The sequence below is a fragment of the Emys orbicularis genome, chromosome 17 (assembly GCF_028017835.1).
Source record: "Emys orbicularis isolate rEmyOrb1 chromosome 17, rEmyOrb1.hap1, whole genome shotgun sequence".
NCBI classification, from domain to species: domain Eukaryota; kingdom Metazoa; phylum Chordata; order Testudines; family Emydidae; genus Emys; species Emys orbicularis.
In genome coordinates this window covers 20,287,103-20,307,786 of record NC_088699.1, presented here as the reverse complement: position 1 = coordinate 20,307,786, position 20,684 = coordinate 20,287,103, and positions in this window count along the sequence as shown.

Sequence of the window (20,684 nt, the reverse complement as noted above, 5' to 3'; positions counted from 1 at the left end):
ATCACTGAGCAGTTCCGGCGCGCTCTCTCCCCCACTTGCAGATGAGGTTTCAGAGATTGCAGTGATTCAGCCGCCCAAATGGGACTGGTTTTTTTAACAGTGAAATGTGACGTGGGCACGTTCCCACTGGGGAATCAGAACTCCCTGGGTTCTGTTCCTGTTGCTACTTCCCTGTTGTGTCAGCTGGGTGGGGAATGGGTTTCCCATGAGATTTCACACGTTTTCCCGGTCTGCATCAAGATGAAACCAAGACCTTTCCAAGTTTGTCACAAGAAAACCAGAGAGCAGCCTATACCCGAAGAGCCAACAACCCAGCAGTTAGGGCAAGTTAGCTCAAGGCCCTGCTTTCCCTGATTCAGAAGAAGCACCATTGAGGACAAGGGAGCCGTGCTCTCTCCTGAAGCTGACTCTTTGCCAGGCTTCCCACCTGCTCGTGCTGTTTGCACATGTATTTACAGCCCTGCAGAGATCCTTCCCTACAATCAGGGCTATTGTCATCCTGATTAGTGGCTGGGAAAGGGCACAGGCGTGTGTACACATTAGCTAGCTCGCTACTGCTCCTGGGGGAGTCTTGGAGCAGCATGGAGGAGACAGACCTCTCTCTCTCTCTCCAGAAGAGCTGCAAGCTGAAGGGACCAGACCAGAGCATGCCGAGGAAGCACTGATTGCAGTTGCGGTTGTGCATATCCGGCACTTTCTAAATAAGGCCCCACTGGCCAGCTGTTCCAAAGAGCTCCGCACCCACCATCGAGCGCTTTCCCCAAGCTCATGCTGGAGACGGGGATGAAACTCAGGCCAGTCCAGTGCCTGAATCACAAAACCATCCCTAAGAACTTTGCCCCCGAGCCCTAGTTCTATAGGAGCAGAAAGCATTGGTTGGAATAATGAAGGCGACAGCCCGTGACCCGAATGCAAGGCAGCAGACTTGGCCTGTTTTCCTGTTCACTCAGGCCCACAAATACAGTTGGATTCAAGGTTCTGTCCCATCTCCAGCAGCCTCCCAAAACCTTGGGGTCCTTTCTCCATGCCGCACGGCCGCTGATGTGACAGACGGGGGGTAAGTCTGTGTCAAATGGTGAACTCCATTTTATTGGACGGACGCTACTGATTGTCACCTTCACTCTGTATTGGAACCTCCATGGTGAAGAAGATGTCCGATGGGTGGGGCAGAGACCCTGGCTAACCTGGACACGGCCAGTGTATTCTAGACGCTGTCCTGCTAGGGACTGGGGCCCCTTGGAGGCATCTAGCAATGCGAGAGCTCTCAAGGCCAATTGATTTTGACCGTCTTTCAGCTGCCCGCCTATCCAGAAGAAGGCGCCTGGCTGGGGGAAGGAGTTCGTTCCCCAGCCGGGGGAAGGAGTTCATTCCCCAGCCGGGGCACGTGGCCAGAGGGGTTAGAGACTGCATGAAGGGGGAGCACAGCCTCTCTGTGACCACTGCCACGTGCAAGCAGGCCAAGCCAAGAAGATAAGACCTGCTTGGTCTAAGGACACTGGCCAGGCCTCAGACTGACAAGAGGGCTGAGATCAGACTGCACTAGAGGGGCTGTTTGTTATAGCCCACAGCCTGGGACTCTCTGGGGCTTTCAAGAGTAAAGTGACTGTAGTTCAGAAATCCCTTGGCTAAGCCTATGTTCCTTGCTTGCCTGCTGCCCCATCCCTCCCACTGGGGAGCGTGCATAAGCAAGGGGGCAGGGAAGGCCCAGGTCCTGGGGTCTGAGGCAGCTGGATTTTGGGGACCCGCTGCTGCCCAAGAAGGGTGTCAGACACAGGGGGTGCCCCTGGGAGTGTGCCTGAGCGACCCAGAGCTAGGCGCAGTGATCACTGCCCAGACCCGGGGAGAGGGGGGAGGATAGCAGCACATGGGTTCCCGCAATTGGGTTCACTCACAACAGCCTGGTGTCCATGCAGAGAGGGGGAGCGAGTCAGCTGCCTGTCAGCCCCCTGCTCTCGGCTGGAACACGATATTTTATATATCAGATCAATACCTGCCTCTGTAATTACACTGAGCCTTCTGAGGCAGCCAGCCAGACCCTTCACTGCCGTGGCGCTCTGTAATTAACCCCTTGGGACTCCTCACCTGCACACGAAGGGCTGAATGTAACTTTGTATTATCAGCGTGCCTAGGCGCCTCGGCCCTGGACCAGGACCACATGGTGCTAGGCGCTGTACAAACAAAGGACAAAAAGACACTCCCTGCCCCAAGGAGCATCATCCTTGAGTCTCCTGCCCCCCCAGATTCCCCACCCCACCTTACGTAAATCCCCCAATTCTAGGGGATATTATTTATCACAGTAGCACTGAGAGGCCCCCAACGGTGCTGGGTGCTACATAAGTACATAGGGAGAGGCCTGCCCCAGCAAACGTACAGTCTGATTGGACAAGGCCGATGCAGGGTGGGAGGTCGAACAGGCCCAGAGAGTCACTCGGCCAAGGCCCCTCCCACAGGCCAGTGGGAGCCCAAGTGTCCTTGTTCCCCATCTAGTGCCCCGGCCAACAGGACGTGCTGCCTTTCCTGGCCATGCCCCCCCCCACACACACACCTGTTCACCTCTCTGCTGCTGGGGAAGAAGACGGCCTGGTTCTCCTACTGCTCCCATGGCTGCAAATCAAGAGTAACTCCTCTGCGGGCAGCTGCGGTGAGAGGAGAATCAGCCCCCGCTGGGGGCTGGAGGGGGGTTGGCAGTCAATGGGGTTTGTGTTTCTGAGTTAGCCCTAGCCAGGGATAGTCAGGCCTGAATTTTCAGAAGGGCTCAGTGCCCTCAGGCGGGGTCGGGCTTTCAACTGCTCAGCACGTTGGATGCTGCAAGAATCCAGCCTCCAGCGTCCCAGTGAGAGTGGCTGGGAGCAGAGCACACCTGAAAATTCAACTTCTATTTAGGCGCCCCCCTGGGAGCTGAGAACTTGGAAATCCGGCTCCTAGGCTCTGACCCAAAGTGCCGGGACGCCAATGGGAGCCTTTACATCGGCTGCCATGACTAATTTACCTGAGGTTACACACGTGGGGTATAAGGGAGAAATCAAAGCCAGACCACCCATCTCAGTCCCAGACCGGGGTCCCCTGCCTTAGCCACAGAGCCACCTCTCTCCTGCTTTGCCTTTCTTCCAAGCCCCTGTCAAACTTTTCCACTGAGTCCTTTGTCCCAGAGGGGACATCTACAGCAGCTGGAGGAGCGATTCCCAGCTCAGGCAGACGTACACGCGCTAGCTCTGCTTCAGCTAGCGCCTAAAAATAGCAGTATGGCCGTGCCAGCAGGGGCAGCGGCTCGGGCTACAATCCCGCCTGACCCCCTGGGTATGTACTTGGATGGCTCATCTGAGTCACCGCCAATGTGCGGCGGCCTCGCTGCTATTTTTAGGCGCTGGTGTGAGCAGACCTAGCACATGTAGGTCTACCCAAGCTGGGAATCGCATCTCCTAGCTGCTGTGTGGATGCAACATAGTTTTAGTCCCTCGCCCGATCCCAGGCCTCGTTGCATGCACCAGGGCGGATCTGCCTGTCTGGCCGCTCCAGTATGAAACGTTGCTTCGCTTCTCTTCCATTTGCGGACATTCCTGCTCACTCATTACCATCTTCTCCTGCTAATACTAGGTCACTGAGCAGCCGGGAAGTCAGGGCTGGGCTTTGATCAACACGATGACTCCTTTGCCCCTCACACTGCACACCTCGAGTTTCAATAGCTACTATTTCAAGCCACCCTTTCTTGTGTCTCCTGAACCTCATGGAGCTTTTGAATCCCAGTATGAATCTTCTCAATTAGACCCTATTCTGATGCCTTCCCCACTTGGGTTTCCTTTAATTATTTATTGCGTTTTTCTTCCCCTCTGTATCCCTGGTTTCTTTCAAGTGATTATTTTCTTCCGTTTCCCTTCAGCTGCGGCTCTCCCTGCTTCGCTGCAATTAATGCGCTTTCTCCCGAGTTGTTTTTATCTCTCTCTGCCTTTTGCTCTCTGAGAGATCTCTCTGCTCATGCAGCTAGCACAGCTGGACTTTTTGCACAGCTTCTCTGGCCTGCCTCAGCGTAGTTCTTTCTTGGGATCTTCTTTTTTCCCCAACCCCAACCAGTTTTTCTTCTTGGTCTCTTAGGGTTTCTTCATGGCTTTTTTCCTCATCCACACTACATTGATGGAGCATCTATTCTGTTCTATTCACGTTCTTATACTACTTACAGATCAATGTCTGCTCTTCACCTAGCCTTTGCTTTCTGAATTCTTCCACTCCCAGGGAACTGACTTAAAGTCAAGTAACTTTTCTCCTGTACCTTCCTAGGATTGTTAATGTCAGTACTCCTGAGGGCATTCTGCGCCAAAAAATAAAAAATTCTGCGCCAAAAAAATTAAAAATTCTGCGCACAATATTTAAAAATTCTGCAAAATTCTGAAAATGTTATTTATTTGTCAAATAAATGTGGAGGCTCCAGCATGGCATTGGGGAGCACAGGCCACTGGCTGCACGGAGGTGGGAGAGCACTGTGCAGCTCCCCCCAGGACACGGACTCAGCAGTGAGGCTGCACCCAACCCTGGCACAGCGCAAGGACCGGGCCTGCCCCAGAAACACCCCAGGGCCCTGCCCCTCCATGCCAGGTGCACCAGGTGTGGGCAGGCAGGCTCAGCAAGGCAGGATCCAAGTGTGGAGGGGCTTAGTGTGGGGGATCCAGGTGTGGGTTGAGAGGGTTCTGTGTGGGGCAATCTGGGTGCGGGCGGCTCAGTGGGGGGGAGCTGGATGCACAGGGGCTTGATGGGGGTGGTTCTGGGTGCAAAAGTATTGGGACTCTGCAGGGGGGTCCAGGTAATGGTGGTTGGGGCTCAGCGGGGGGGAGGGTCTGGGTGTAAGGGGGGATAGAGCTTGATGGGGGGTATGGGTGTGGGGGGCTCAGTGGAGGGTCCAGATGCAGCTGGTTGGGGCTTGGTGGGGGGGGATCTGGGTGCGGGTGGCTCGTCGGGGTGGTCCAGGTGCAGGGGGAATGGGGCTCATTGTGGAGGGGGGTTCTGAATGTGTGTGGCGGTGAGACTCAGTGGGAGGGTGTGAATATGAAGGGGTCTGGATGCACAGGGGTTGGGCAGATGGGGGAGCAGCTCCCTGTACAGAGATCCCTCCCCCTGCAGCTGAGGAGCAATGGGTGCAGGAAGGGGGGGAGTTTGCAGAGCTTCCTTCAGCCGGGGGAGAAATCTGGGGGTGAGTCTGACCTGGCCCCGGATGCCGTGCAAGGGAACAGAAAGTCCCGTCCTCCACAGCCCAGCCGGGAATCTATCAGGGAAAGGCAGAACAGGAACCAATGGCCGGGAGCTGAAGTCGGACAAAGTCCATTTAGAAATGAGAGACAAAAGTGCGAGGGATTAACCATTGGAGCAAACTCCCAAGGGAAGTGGTGGATTCTCCAGCAAATCAAGATTGGAGGCCTTCCTGGAAGAGATGCTCTAGCTAGGGTTGCCAGGTGTCCGGTTTTCGACTGGAACGCCCAGTCGAAACGGGACACTGGCAGCTCCGGTCAGCACCGCTGACCAAGCTGCTAAAGGTCCAGTTGGTGGTGCAGTGAGCGGGGCTAAGGCAGTCTCCTGGAAGTGGCCGGCATGTCCAACTCCTAGGTGCAGGGGCGGCCATGGGGGCTCTGCCCACTGCCTGTGCCCCGAGCACCGGCTCTGAAGCTCCCATTGGCTGGGAACCGTGGCCAATGGGAGCTGAGGGGGCGGCGCCTCCTGTGGGCGTGGGCAGCGTGCAGAGCCCCCAGGCTCCTCTGCCTAGGAGCCGGACATGCCAGCTGCTTCCGGGAGCCACCTGAGGTAAGCGCCACCCAGCTGGAGCCCGAATCCTGCACCCCCTCCCATACCCCAACCCTCTGCCCCAGCCCTGTCCCGCCTCCCACACCCCAGCCCCCTGCCCCAGTGCTGAGCTCCCTCCCACATATTGAACCCCCCAGCCCCAGCCCGGAACCCCCTCCTACACCGCAAACCCCTCATCCCCCGCCCCACCCCAGAGCCCACACCCCCAACCCCCTGCACCTCAACCCCCTGCCCCAGCCGGGTGAAAGTGAGTGAGGGTGGGGGAAAGCGAGAGACGGGGGGAGGGGATGGAGTGAGCAGGGGCAGGAACTCAGAGAAAGGGTGGGGCCTCAGGGAAGGGGCGGGGCAAGGGTGTTTGGTTTTTGTGCCATTAGAAAGTTGGCAACCCTAGCTCTAGCCAAACCCAAGTTATTGGGCTCCACACTGGTGACTATCTGAAATGTAATGGCCTGTGCTAGCCAGGAGGTTAGACTGGATGATTTAATGGTCCCTTTTGGCCATGAAGTATCTATGAATGTCTGTGTATTATACTGGCAAAGCACTGCTAGTGTGCCCACAGCTTTACGGGCAGTACGCACCTTTGCTGGGATAGCTTAGTCTGGCGTCTGGTGGAGCAAAACAAGCTACACTGGTAAAAGCACAATTTTGCCAGTAGAGGGGCATCTCCACTTTTGTACAGGGCCTAGCACAATGGGGTTCTGGTCCATGACCTAGGCTCTACCACAACATAAATAATAAATATACTAGGGGCTTTTATCGGCCCCGCTGTGTCAGTCAGGGCTAACGCCTTCTCACACCCCAGCTGACATAGCTATTCCGGCAGAAGTCTGTGGTGAAGATCTGGCCTAAGATACTCCTCATTCTTATATTGACTAGATACTTATCATGATCCTGGGGGCCAGATAGCCGAGTGCCTCACAATCCCTCATGTATTTAGCCTCACAATGCCCTTGGGAGGCAGGGAAGTGCTGTTATCCCTTTTGTGCGGAAGGGGAAACTGAGGCACAGAAGGGGTACGTGACTTCCCCATGGCTGCACAGTCACCCAAAGTCTGGGCTAGAACCCAGTTTCTCTGAGTCAGTAAAAAATCACACCCCTAACTGACCTAGTTATGCTGGTACAAAAACTGCGCATAGCCCAGGCCTTAAATCCCCCACTAACCACTAGGCCATGCTGCCTTCCCATCATTTCTGTAAACACAATAGGTGTCCCCTTGAGTCTAACCGAAGCGTGTGTTTGAGAACATAGATTTAAAGCACTGCCCTCCACGGACTGGTCCAGCACTCCGGCCTAATAACGTGTTGTGCTGAAGTTGGGTATTTCCCCAGAGATGCTGTGCGGGGAGCTGCCACAGTGAAAATGCTGCAAGAGACTCAGGTGCTGTAATAGTCCAGGTGCACCTGGGTGGAAGAGCTGCCGAGCCAGTTCCTCTCTCATCCTATTTGCCTTGGATCAATTATTCAGTGCTGCAGCCATGCCAGGTGGTTATAAAAAGATCACTGCTGAGCGCAGGGCAAGGTGTCCACCCTGGGGACGCCGGCTCACTGTCTGTCTGGGCTCACTTTCACTGTTCTGCTACCGGAATTCACACGGCAAAGGCATGATCCACGAGGCAGGTTCTTCCCACGATCGGGCATCTGCTCTCGCTCAATAGAAGACATAGATGTTAGTGACGACAGCACGGGATAAAGAGAGCAACAGACTTTTGCAGAGAGGCGGGGTACGGCGTAAATGAGAGTGAGAGGCAGCGACACAGAGTCGGGCTCCCCCGGGCCTCTAGTCATCCTTATTTTGCTAAATGACAACCAGCAAAGTTGTGTGTTTTCTCTCCCCTCCTCTTTCCTCTGTGACTCCAACAGCAGCTCAGAGAAAGCGCTCTTACGGCTTTACCTCCAAGCAGCCCCACCTCCATCCTGCGGAGCTGATTCCCGGATGCTGCAAATAAAAGAAACAGTCCGCTCCCCTCCCCCCAGATTTCTCTCTCACGGAGACACCTAGTCAGAGGGCAGCTGGCGCTTGCTGTGCTGGGTTAGACTGGGAATATGAAGGTTGATTTTTGTCCCAGAGGCCATGTCTACACTAGGGGTGCTGCAGTGGTATCGGAATACCGGTATACTGTACCAGTAAAGCTCTTCTAGTGTGGATGCAGCTATACCGGCAAAGCTGTGCTTCGTACTGGTATGGGAAAACCAAACCCATGAGCAAAACATGCTATCTTGGTATAGGGGCAGCATTGCGTCTGCACTAGGGACTTTTGCCGGCACAGCTGTGTTGCTCAGGGGATCTCACCTCTTCACCCCTAGGCTAGCAGAAGTGTATAGTGTAGATGTGGTCAGAGAATCTCTCCATCCCTCCCCTTCCTGTGCATGGAGAATGCTTTCCTTGGTTACGAAGTCAAGACCTGAACCAAACCCGCTGGATCCAAACACTTCATCATTGGGGGACCAGACAGGAAGTGTGAGAAATCGGGACGGGCATGGAGGGATGATAGGCCCTATATAAGACAAAACCCCGAATATCAGGACTATCCCTATAAAATCGGAACATCTGGTCACCCTAGGGGTGTCTGAAATCCTAACCCAGATCCACATTCTACGCCTGGCCTCCCTTCTGTATGGGGCAAATGCTTCTTCAGGCTGGGTTAGAAACTCCAGCATGGCCGCCTCCCATAGCCCGCTGCAACAGCCGACACACACACATGCTTAACCTCCCCATCAGTCGCCTTGCGCGCCTCATTGTCCCCGTCCCTGTACTCATGTTGCCAAGTTCTGCCGGACCCTGGAAGATGCTGAGCCCCGACAGCGTCCACTGCCAGGGCAGGCAGCTCTCAGGATCCGGCCCATAGACTGTCAAATCTTTGCCCCAGGGACTTTGTCTTTTTCTTTGCAAAAGGCCTGGTTCTTTGGCCCTTACTCCCGTTGCTTTCAGACCCACCCCTTCTCTACCCACCCCCTGCCGCTTTCTTGTGCTGAATGAGGGAGCGGGGGCGCCGGAGGGCCTGGAGACTCAATCCCACTCATCGCAGAGGGCTGCCCCCTGTGCTTCCCCATGCGTATCTTCCATTTGCAAGCAATAGCCTGGCAGGAGCCATCTGTGCCTATTCAGAACAGACATCTGCTAGAAGCTAAGGGCCAAGATCCTGCCACCTGGGCTCACACTGAGCGACACCGTCATTCCAGGAGTCAGATTGGGCTCTGGGCTGGCCAGGGGTGTCAGGAAACCTTCACCCCTCAATGGCCCTACACATCCTTTCCAGCCTGTGGGTCCGGGTGTACAGTGCTACATATACAGGTGGGCAGGGAGGCTGATGGCATGGGGCCCTAAAGGGGGTGAGCCAGCAGGAGCACCCTGGCAAGGACACGGATCTAGTGGCCGGAAGCCGGATGACTGTCGCCCTGCCTCTCTCTCCACCCTGTCTGGCTGTAACATACACAGCCCGTGCAGATTGAATTCTCCCCGGTCCCTAAAGGAGCAATTAGAGAGAAGAAGGGGGAAGGCTGGCCGCGGTGCTGAAGCTAGCGCTCGTTAGTGATGCGCAATTAAACACACTGGGCCAATTTTCTCCCGGGTGCCACCCCACTAAATCGCTGGAGTTAAGCGAGGGGTGAGTGTGGCCCATTGTTTATTTTGTGGGGGGGCTGTAGGGCTGGTGTCTCGCTTCTGCACTCCCAAGACCTCAGAGCCAGCCTTGTGGGTTCCCCAGGCTCGCTGGCACCCACGGGTGCTTTGTGCATGCTTTGCCGGAGGAGGCGGGGGCTGAACCCAAGAGTCTAATTGTGCTTTCTCCTGGGGGGGGGGGGAGGGAGAGATGCTTTGTGGTGGGGTGTGTACCCCCACTGGCAGAGAAAGAGTTAATGGGAGCCCGAGAGCAATTAGTGCACTCAGGTGCACCTGCAGGGCAGGCCTGACTCAGCTGAGGAATCCCTGGCCGGCTGAATTAAGGAATACCTGACCCAGCTGAGAGGAGTAGGGGGACTGAAAAAGGAAGGACTTGAGGACAGTAGAAGAGAGACAGGGGAGAGCAGGTATTGGGCCCCTCTCTTGAGAGGGGAGCTCTGGGAGAAACACTAGGAAAGGAGAGGAGTGGACCCAGCTCCTGTGATGAGCCTTGATAAAAGAGCCAGGCACCATGAGGCTCCTGGGGTTGGGGAACAGAGGGGTACAGCCCCAGAGAGCCTGGGGCGAGGAAGTCGAGGAGCCAGCCCTCCATTGAGAAAGCCCAGGGAAGCACTGCCTGGCACTGGAGCAGGAAAGAAGTCCCCAGAACCTGGGGTGGGGTGAAGAGTTTGGGGCCCAGCCCAGGCTCCCTGTGGCAGGCAGCTGTGGTCTGCTGGCTCCTGGCCTCTGGGGATGGTGGTGTGAAAGCCCCCTGATGCAAGGGAGGTGGGCTGAAGGCCTGCTGTGAGTTGGTTGGTTTGTGGGACTCTGTTACCCTGGAAGGGGTAGGACTGAAGGTGACATGGGCCAAGTCCTGAGAAGAAAAGCCCAGGCTGGATTGCTGGAGGAGAGCTTGCTACACCATGCCGGCCATGAGGGGACACGGCAGCCGGTGAGTCACTCTCCTACACACTTACTGACCGTGGGCTTGACCAGTGGTTCTCAATCAGGGGGACACGTACCCCTGGGGGTATGCAGAGGTCTTAAAGGGGGTACATCAACTCCTCTTGATATTTGTCTTGTTTTACAACAGGCTACCTAAAAAGCACTAGGGAGGTCAAAACAAACTAAACTTTCAACGATGACTTGTTTATATTGCTCAATGTACTATACACTGAAATGTAAAGACAATCTTTATTATTCCAATTGCTCTATTTTATAATTATATGGTGGTAATGAGAAAGTCAGCAATCTTTCAGTTATAGTGTGCTGTGACACTTGTATTTTTATGTCTGATTTTTGTAAGGAAATAGCTTTCAAGGGAGGTGAAATGTGGGGGTACACAAGACCAATCAGACTCTTGAAAGGGGTACAGTTGTCTGGAGAGGTTGAGAGCCACTAGGCTAGATCCTCCACTGGGGCAAATCAGCTTTGCTGTATTGATTTCAAAGGGCCGATGGCACTGATGTCAGCATAGCTGGGCTGATTGATGCCAGCTGGGGATCTGGCCCAGTGCATTCTGGTTTATGTACATTGCTGGGCCAGCTAGCTGGATATGTCCTCCATATGTGACAGGCCTGATCCTGAGGGGTGCTGAGCCCTTCACTTCAATAGGAGTTAGAGGTATTCAGCCCTGCTCAGGATCAGGCACTGGTGAAGGCTGTAGGCTTGACTGTCCATCACCCACCTCTGTGTTCACACCAGCGTAACTCCTCTAATCTCCCTGGACTCGCTCCTGACACTCACCAGGGTGAGCATGCGGAAAGGCAGACCCTATTGCTGCAATGTGACGGGGGTGAACTCCTCCAGATCCAATGTCCTCTGCTAGCCTGGTAGCAGAACTCCCTGTGGCAGATGGAGTGGGTGGAGCAGGCAATGGGATTCTCTGGGGATGCTGGGTGCTATTTAGGAAACCCAGGCCCTGGTGAGGCTGTGGCCCCAGGTTGGGGTCAATGACCACTTCGGGCCATCTTTGGCTGGCACACCGCTCACTTCAGCGGCTCTGAATGTGTGATGGATTTCTTGCTTTAGAAACCATGGTGTGGGAAGGAAATGTATACACAGCTAGGGAAATCCCTGACTAGCATGAATCAGCAGGTATCTCAGTGGGCTAAGGGGTTCTGAAACTGGGGATCGTGACCTCTCAGGAGGTTGTGGGGGGGTCGCGAGCTGTCAGCCTCCACCCACAAACCCTGCTTGGCCTCCAGCATTTATAATGGTGTTAAATGTGTTTTAATCGATAAAGGGGGGTGTCACCCCTTTTGCTGTGTAAAAGGGGTCACCAGTACAAAAGTTTGAAAACCACTGGGCTAAAGGAATCTGAGATGGAACTCTTGAGTCCTCGTCGGAAAGGGGTTTACTTACCTGCCCTTTCTACATTGTCTCATCCGAGCGCATCTCTATATGTTAGGCCTGGGAGCGATGATGACCGTAGGCCTGTATCGTGTTCTATTGACTGTGTGTTGCCAGTGGTGGAGGTTCGTGATTAGAGCAGAAACACTCAATACGGTGATTTTTAGAGTCTCATCAATACATGCTTAAAAATACTTAAAGTAAGTTCCTAGCCCTCATGACTAGAGAAAAGCGTAAGAATGGGAGGCAGTAGGGCCCTGTGGGTGCGGCATGAGCTTGGGACATCTAAGATCTTCCTCTGTTACCCAAAGCAAGTCACTTGGATCCAGATCAGGGCTCCTAATGTCCATCGCCGTCACCTTGGTCTCTGTTCCTCAGTGCTGCCTCTGCCCAATGGGGATAAAGCACTGCCCTTCCTTGGGAAGAGAAATGCATTAAAGATTGGGAGGCGCTCATGTACGATAGTAATGGATATCCTACAAGTGCCTTGGATAGAACATGGCTTGAATCACCCTGAAGGCTCCAAATCCAGATGGCAAAGACAAACCTTCATTCTGGGGGCCTGAGTCCTAGGTTTTGCAATATTGCCAACCCCCAAATGTTCAGTAGTGGAGGATCACAATCCGTTAGTGTCTGGTAGCTCCTGTGTGGAGGGGGAGACACAGGCCAGCTCTTGGTCCCTTTCCAAAATGGCTCCACCCAGGAAGTGAGGACAACCCGCCTTGGATCCTGCCCATAAAAAGCTCCTTCCCCTGCAACACAAGTGGTTTCAGCTCCCTCCAGAGAGGCTGAGAAGGGGGATGGGGAAACTCACTGAAAACTCTAGCTTGGCGCCAGGCTCTCTGGGTATGTCTAAACTGCAACATGAGCCTGGGCTCAAGCCTAATCCACATTTGCATTTACACTGCACTTGTGCTGTCCCAGGACCCTGCAAGGCTGGAGAATCCGAGCTTGAGTTAAGCCAGGACCCAGGGTCCAAGCCCTATTGCTTTGCAGTGTAGACGCAGCCCAGCTTGACTTGGGTCCCAGGAGTCAGCCAGAAGTATCCCACAATTCCATGGGATGACTTCCTTAGTCCTCTCTCTCCTGCCCAAATCTGTAATCCACTCTATTGAAAACGGAAGACCCTACCCCCGCTTTTGCGAACAGCAGCAGCGGTAACCCACTCTCTACTGACCACCGATCTGTGAGCCTCCTGGGTTTGCAATGGAGAGTGAACCCATCGAGCCTTTTGCAAAATGAGCGGCTTCGGACTTCCTGTAACATGCAGGGCAGGCAAGTAAAGTTTTCCCACGGTGCACCACTGTCCTAGAGCTAGAGCAGCCATGTTTTGTGGGGTTGGCGCTAGGGACTCTGGGATATGGTTTCTTTGACTCAGGTCTGTGCACTACAGAGTGGATGCTAGAGCCTTTGGTTCGAGCACAGGTTAGAAAAGCCTTAATGTAGGGTTAAAATACAATGTAGACGCTCAAGCCCTAACATGGGTCAGCTGGCTCGAGTCCCCCTAAACCTGAGCTTACATTACAGTGTAGGCATACCCACTGTCGGAGAAAAACAGAGTTCTCACACTCAGGTTGGGTGCAGCAAGTCAGATACGTCATTATCTCTAGCAATTGCGTGGAGGGAGAGAGCTAAACAGGTCTCTCACCAGATAAACAATTACAGCAAGCGTTTATACCTTTTGTTACAAACAATAATGGGCAACACTTGCATTTTGTTTTTACATAGGTCATCCTGATATCTTCTTTTTCTCACCAATTTAAACTATAGTCTACATTCCATGCTTATCCAACTCGAGGTCGCAACAACTTCTCTCACAGTTCTTTCCCACTCACCTCACACAATCCTTGCTTCTACAAATCTCGCGTTATTAGGGTTACAGCTAGCCTGACTCTTGTTCACAGACTAATATGAAATCCCCTTCAAATCCCTGTCAGTTCTTTCTCTACTTGGGCAATGTCTACACTTAAACTGCTGCAGCAGCACAGCTCAGCGCTTCGGTGTAGACACTTACTACCGTGATGGGAGAGGTTCTACGGTCGGTGTAGTTAATCCACCTTCCCCGAGAGGTGGGAGCTAGGTCAATGAAAGAATTCTTCCATCAACCTAGCCCTGTCTAGACAGGGACTTAGGTCAGCTTAACTACGTCGCTCAGGGATGTGGATTTTTCACTCCCCTGAGTGACCTAGCTGGGTTGATCTAATTTTCTAGTGTAGACCAGCCCTTACTCTCAATGTCCAGAAGGCTTCTTACCCCTTCTGGAAGGGGGAGGCAGCATCGGCATCATTCACTTGACAAAGGCAGTAGTTGACATGGGTTTGTCGTATGTTTCTATGGCAACATGCGGGCCGTCCACACTCGTAAAAGGTAATATTGGGAGACTTCTTTATTGGCTGGTTTACAAGGCGCAGAGAGTCTGAGAGAGACTAGCAATGAGAGCAAATCCCTTAGTGATAAATGAACCTGATTTCTTTTTCTGACTCTCTGTACTCAAGCATTGTCTGGATTCACCAAATAGCTCAGGCATGGGCAGGGGGTATAATAGGCCAGGGGAGGCTAAGGCTCCCCTAACCCAGGCTGTGGCCCTATCCACACCTCGCCCTGCCCTCTCTCCCCTGAAGCTGGCAGGGCTCAGCTTGGGCTGGTGGCCTGGAGCTAGAACTGGGTTGGCTGGTGGGCCAGGGTGGACATGCTGGGGGGTGGGGTAGCTGGGGCAAGGGTGCTCTGGCCACAGTGTGGGGCAGGGCTTTGGGGCTACAGTGGGTGAGGATGGTGGTAAGGGTGGGGCTGGGGGGGGCAGCCTCCCCAAAGGCAGGGGGCGTGGTGTCACACTCCACATATGAGCTCAGGGCTCAAACCTGAATAAATTCTCTGCCAAATTGCCGGGCTTTGGAAACTGCAGAGATGCAGGAGGAAGGCAGAGGCGATCAAGAAATGAAGGACACTGAAGGCTACAATGGCTTCCCCTGGGCATGTGGTAAGACCTTGAGAAAAATTGGTCCCCACTATAATCAGGAAATTCTATCCTGGATTCCCCTCTGGAAAAGCTCACAGCGCTGGGTGTTGAATTTCTCCTCCTAGGAAAGAGGACACTGCTGGACCCTGCTGCCTGACACAGTCCCTAAATATGGTCTCCAGAGAGGGAGGACGGTCTTGTAGCTGAAACGGATGCCTGCATATGGCCAGATTCTGCTTTCATTGATGCCAGTGCAATGCCCTTGAAGTTTAGGGGCTTGTACCGGTGTAAGGGGAACCGAATATTTTGGGCAAGGCATTGGCTGGAGGAGCTCAGGGCTCAATCCCTGGCTCTGCTGCATGGCCCTGAGCAAATCTCGCTCTCTTTGGGCCTCGGGTCCCCATGTGTAAAAGGAAGAGTTATCTCCCTTTTGCCCACCCTTTGTCTTTCCTGTTCAGATTTTAAGCTCGCTGGGGAAGGGGTTGTCTCTCGCTGTGTATTTGCACTGCGCCTGGCACAGCAGAGCCCTGATCTCAGTTGGGGCCCCTATGTGGTGCTGTAATCCTAATATAGCCCAGGAATTCTTTTCCTTTCTCTGCCACTGTCTGTGGTGTGTGACCCTAGGCAAGTCACTTAGACTCTCCTGATGTGTCACTTTCCCCGCCTGTAAAACAGAGCTACTGATGATTCCCTGGTGTGTGTGTGTGTGAGGGTTAATTCATTAATAGTTGAAATCCTTGCATGTAAGTGCTTATAGTCTCCTGACGTTTGCAGATGGTGGAAATATTCCAAAATAGCAGGCAGTATTCCTCTGCTATTGTGCACCTAGCAATCACATTCCTTGCTTTCATGTGTTTCCTCTGGGTACCTTTTCAGAATTCTCAGAAATGGAAGGGTACTTCATCTATCCAGTAGCATTGAGCCCAGGAATGGGGCTTCAAAGACCCAGATTCTATTCCCAGCTCTGTGGCTGGCCGACCTCGGACAAGTCATTCGACCTTGTCGTGCCTCAGTTTCCCCATCTGTATAATGATGATACTGGCCTCCTTGGTAAAGGGCTTTGGTATCTACTGATAAGAGCTAGGGTTTATTATCCATGACTTCATAATCCTTTCACACTGGTGTATAATTCTGTGCAACCCTGCATTGTGCTGCACATTTTGAAATGGGAGGGATCCTTGTTACATAATGTAGGGGTATATGCCCCACATATTTTGGGGGGAGGCCTTGTCTATTGCTAACCCATCTTATTCCAGTAGAGCTGAATAAAAATGAAGGAGTTAAAAGCAAAGAATCCCATGTTTTGGGGTTTTTGTTTTTCAGTGTGTAAATCCAGATGTTTTCATTAGTGTTTGATTCCCAAGGGTATTGACTTAATAATGTGTGTGATTTCAGGCATCACCCCTATATTTATAACACACTGCTTCATCAGCTATTACAGCAGCACCGCTACAGCTGTATGGCCAGCCCCAAGTTTTCAAATATCATGAGTCAGCCCCCTCCCCCAATCCAAAGATAGTTTTTTTTGTTTGTTTGTTTGTTTTTTTTTTTTTTTAATCTCATGGTTTTTTTTAAACTTAACAGATTTGTGATTCTCGATGCTATGGGGTTCTTTCCTCACTGCTGCATCTATGCACTATAGTCAATTACTCTCTCTCTGCATGTGGCTGTGGTATTAGGACACTTGTGCCCTCCTGCGACCATCAGCCAGCACTGCATCCTGTTAATGTGGTCTGGGGGTAGAGCTGGTACTGACCTGGCTAGCCTAGTCTTGATTACACATTACCTTTGAAAGAGCAGACTTGCACATCAATGAAATCAAGGCAGTGACCCGTTTAGAACCGGGGTGTGCTGGCCACTTTTACCCAACATGCAGTTCTGCCACCCCACCTGCCCTGTGTTCTCAATCCATCCCTGCGTTTGGGTAAGACAATGGCGGGGGGTGTCTTTGTCTCCATCTAGTGGCTGGGCCATGCAGTGTGCTCTGAGCCAGCTACTACCTGCAAGCTCTGGGAACTGTCCCTTCTCAGGCAGGGGAGATGCTGCTTTTAGATCCAAAGTTTCCCGGGTACAATCCCCACACATGATCCAATCAGCAGCGTCTCTGCAGCCCTGTTCTCCCAATTTTCCATCTGCCCTTCAGCTCCCCTTCCTTAGGGCCTATGCCGACGCTGTTGGATCAAACGCAACGGGATGGGAGATAGCGGGACAAGGACATCGCCGTTCAAACTTCAGTCTGATTGTGAGAGTCTCCGGAGCAGGATAGCTGCCCCAGACGTCCTCTGCTGTGTCTCGAGCAAGCACTCGTGTCTCTGGAGTGCTTCTCATCAATCACCTTGCAGGGGGAGAGCGATCCCTCGGAACTGGATGGAAATCTGTAACCTGTGACGCGGGCAGGGAACAGTCGGCTCAGGAGAGGGCCCTCTGCTCACTAAAGTCACCCAAGGATGAGCAAGATCAAGTTTAAAAGGCAGATGCTGCTTCTTTGAATCTGTATGGATTCTAGGCAGCTGAGCGACGGCCTTTGGGCTCTGCACGCGGACACCAATCACAGGGTGAATTCTGCCCCCCATCAACTTGAGAGAAGATTTCACCCGCAGGGTATTGGGCCCAAAGGACCTGCCAATAGGAATAGGGCTGGGAACATGTCATTAGGCATTGGTGGGGTGCACTGACCAAGGAGAACATGTATGATCAACGCTCTGTGGAATTTGGGCATGAGCTTCTCTGCAAGACCTGGGCATAGCTTGGCATGTGCACACACACACCCTGTCCCGATTCTTTTTTTTTTTTTTTTTTTTTTTTACACTTGCAATCTGGTCACCCTACCTCAAAGGATATTCTTGGAGCACATAGGAGCAGCCTACAGAGGCATCTCGTCTCCCTCCCAGCCACCTCTAGTGTGGCTGGCGTTTTCCCAGGACCTCTGTCTTTCCCAACATTGGGCAATGCTACATAAGAAGGATCTTTATGGTTCTTAAAGGGACAGCAGTCTGCACGCTGATCTTTAGCTTTGAACAAGCTGCAAAAAGTGAGACCATAGCACAGAGTGGCAAGCTTTGCTGGAGAGTAGGTTGAAACTGCAGACAGATGTAGTCTCCCTTAGTTTATTATGACTTTCCATACCTAAGGGGGAAACCCTGTCACTTCATTGTGAATCCCTTTAATTTTAGATTAAGGGAGACAACGAAAGTAAAGTGTGTGTGTGAGAGAGTATGGTGTGCATGTCTCCTCTCTAACATGCTGCATTAACCTCACCTCACAAAATGGCAGCTGCCTTCTGCAGCTAGCAGGCTCATAGACATTGAGAGGTGCTGTTTAGAGAAAAGCAAATATGAATTATATGCACCAGGCAAACATTGTTGAGAAACTAGTCCCATAAAAGTAAACTGTTTCCCTTGAAATTAAGACAATTTGGCCAGATCCTCAGACTGCAAATGGCCACAGCTGAGTGCAATAGACCCATGGCCATTTCCACCAGCTGGGGATCTGTTCCATTGACGTTCGGCTCCGTTTTCTGTGGGGCCTGGCCGTGCCCCCATAAATCCCTCTCTTGGGCAGAGTTATTGCAGCCCCATTCCTGTGAGGCCCTTGTGACAACGTGAAGCAGAAGAGCGGCGGCGCCTTTGATATTCCTGACACCCTGTGGATTTGTTCAGATCCTTAGCGCTGTGCAAATGGATTCTCCCCCCACCTCCACCCCTTTGGTAGGATTATGCTTCTAGCCCTCAGCCACCGATTGAGAATGCAGACCCTTCGTCTCTGTGAACGAGAACCTGGCAGGGCTAGAAAGAAATAAGCACAGGGAGAGTTAAATGAGCGACAAAGACTTTGAAATAGACGCAAAGCGGCCTGTGCGTGTTTCAATCCCAGATGCTTCAGAGAGTTGTCCTACAGGACCAGCCCAAACTCTCCTTGTTGCATTCAGTTTGTGATTTGATGGTGACTGGGAGGAGAAAGGAAGCACAGAGGGGCTGCTGGCTTCAGCCCATATTTGCAGCTAGAACAACCTGCTGAGAAATACCTGGAGACCTCTTGTGTGTTGTGATGCTGCGCATGCCCTGCCTGTCTTCTCTCCAGTCTGTTAGCATCACCTTGCCGTTCTTGGCAGGTTCCTAGAGTCACCGCCCCCTCCCCAGGCACTGGACTTCAGACATTCAGGGCGAAGTGACCGTTAGTGTGGATGGCAGCACCACACCTGCCTTTCTTTGCCAAGGGCTAATCTGAGTCGTCTGGAGCACCCAGACATGTAACCCTTCCCCTGCTACCCGATCCCTGTGCATCCCAGTCAGAGCCATTGCCCTGCTGCCGCACCAACCCCTATAGGATCTAGGTGCTGGCTCTCTTTTCCTGGGAGGTGGACATATCCACGTGGGCAGACAGAGAGGGTACTCTGTGCCTAGGGCTATTTGGAGATAGGTAGAATAGGGTGACACTATGTGTACTGCACCAGGCAGAATGGGAGCCTGATCCTGCCTGAGCTCTCTAGGGGCTGATACCAGTGGGGTTTGCTGCACAACTGTCCTGAATCTAGGGACGTCACCTTCAAGATGCAGAAAACCCAGACGCTGCCTACTCTCAACCCCCTCCCCCCCCTCACGTGGGTAGTGTTACAAGTAGGGGGCTGGGGGAGGTTCAAGGCCTGTTTGCCGCTTGCCTCCCCCACCACAGTCCCTGCTCCTTACCCCTCCCTGTGGGTGACCCATGGGTCTGTCCTGCTTCCTGGGCCCTGGCGCTAAGAGTTGCTGTAACCAGTTTTGGTAGGTTGAGGGGCCAGCATGCAAAGCAGGACCTGGGTGCTGGGCCAGCTCCCAGCCATGGGACGAATGCATCCTAGTATCCAGATCACTGCCGTGCATGTGTGCAGCTTAGAGGGAATGTGGGTCCCAAATGGGGAGGTGCAGGGGGAATGCACGTTTTTACCTGCACCTGGCATGGCAGCACAAAAACCAGCCAAGAGGCAAACCCACCTAGATCCTGAGCCAGCAGATCTCTCCTTTCCCATCCAGAAAGTGGTGGAGGGGGCTGTTCTCTCCAGGTCTGTCTGCACTGCAGCTGGGGGGGGGGGTCATTTTCAGCTGCATTATCGAGAGCACGCGCTCAAAATTGCAGTGTAGTCCCAGCTGTATGGGAAGCAGGGCGGGCTGGCCACCCTGGGCACAATCCCCTCCGAAACCTTCGTATGTTCTTAGGGGTCTATCCCCTGACACCCCACGGTTCCAAGGCTAGTTGTAGTGTTCTAGCTCAGTCAAAGGGAGCGCAGGTACATCCACCCAAGTGGGCAAATGTAGGCCTTGTCTGGACAGTGGAAGGAAACGGAGGTTAACAATGGACAAAGCTTGAATGTTCAGGTGGCCTATAGCTGGTAGATAAAGAAATAGTAAGAAGGAGAGTAATGTGGGATACGCTTGCAGCTGCAGTTTTGCTCACTAGCACGCTTTGTAGCATGGTCTGCTTATGATCTGTACAGAGATTGGCTTCCTAGTTTTGTGAACCAATCATAAAGGGTGTAATACCATGCAAGACCAGCCATACTGGGTCAGACCAATGGTCCATCTAGCCCAGTATCCTGTCTTCTGACACTGGCCAATGCCAGGTGCTAGAGAGGGAATGAACAGGGCAATCGTCAGGTGACCCATCCCCTGTCATCCAGTCCCAGCATCTGGCAGTCAGAGGCTTAGGGACTGTAATGTGCATTTGTTCATGCCCTTGGATGGCAGGAGAGAGAGATCACTTGATCATTGCCTGTTAGGTTCACTCCCTCTGGGGCACCTGGCATTGGCCACTGTCGGTAGACAGATACTGGGCTAGATGGACCTTTGGTCTGACCCAGTACGGCCTTTCTTATGTTCTTATCTGTTTTAGAATGTGTAGCATCTGATTTATAATCATGTAGGTTGGAGTTGTGGGGCACCCTGCCCACCCCCTGCTCCTGAGCCTGACCACAGGTGTGGCTTTATGAAACGCCAGCAAAGAAAGCTCAAGAGCGAGGCTG